The 670-nt window shown below is 51.8% G+C and overlaps 1 non-coding gene across 1 annotated transcript; it reads left to right on the top strand.

Moving 5' to 3' along the window:
- The first annotated feature begins 310 nt into the window (after positions 1-310).
- TRNAN-GUU lies at positions 311-384 on the top strand. Its single transcript has one exon. It is a non-coding gene; the product is annotated as a tRNA-Asn (tRNA).
- Positions 385-670: the final 286 nt, after the last annotated feature.

Below are 670 nucleotides of genomic sequence, written 5' to 3'. Positions count from 1 at the left end.
ACAAGATTAAAATTTTATTTCCCTATAAAAAGGAAACATCAGAATAGTTATCTTCTTGAAACAGAACGTTCCAAACGGGAGTTGGGGAAAAAACGACGTTATTTTAATACACGCTGCCATCCGAAATTCTGCTCCATCGTGCTGTAGTATATAATTTTCCGATATGCTTTAAAGGCGGAAAATAAAATGAAGAGGTTTAGATATACTGAGCGAAAAATTCTGACTTTAATATCATGAATCGGGAAGCCGCAGTTGCACGTCTTTACACTTCCCCATAGAAGCTGTAGCTGGAGAGGACAATGACACCAGAGTCTCTGTGGCGCAATCGGTTAGCGCGTTCGGCTGTTAACCGAAAGGTTGGTGGTTCGAGCCCACCCAGGGACGGCCTGCCTTTTGCGGCTTTGTCATGGGTACTTTTGCACAATTCTTGGAGTTCAGACCGACGGACGACTAGGAGGTGGATATCCGGGGGTTGAGAGAAAAGAAACCGCCCAACTCCCTTCACCGCCAACCCTGCGAGCGGCTCTTCAGCTTCCGGGAGCGCTGGCGGCCCCTCCCCCAGCCGTCCCCAGCTGGAGACGGGCAGGTGGGCTGTCCTGCGCTTCCCCGGGGGGCGGGGAGGGAGGTAGAGGGTCCGGCGCCTCAAAGCCCGCGCGTGCTTTCACTTGCA

The sequence above is a fragment of the Suricata suricatta genome, chromosome 10 (genome assembly GCF_006229205.1).
Source record: "Suricata suricatta isolate VVHF042 chromosome 10, meerkat_22Aug2017_6uvM2_HiC, whole genome shotgun sequence".
Lineage (NCBI taxonomy): Eukaryota > Metazoa > Chordata > Mammalia > Carnivora > Herpestidae > Suricata > Suricata suricatta.
The sequence above is the reverse complement of the archived record's forward strand: the minus strand, read 5'-3'. Positions and strand labels throughout refer to the sequence as shown.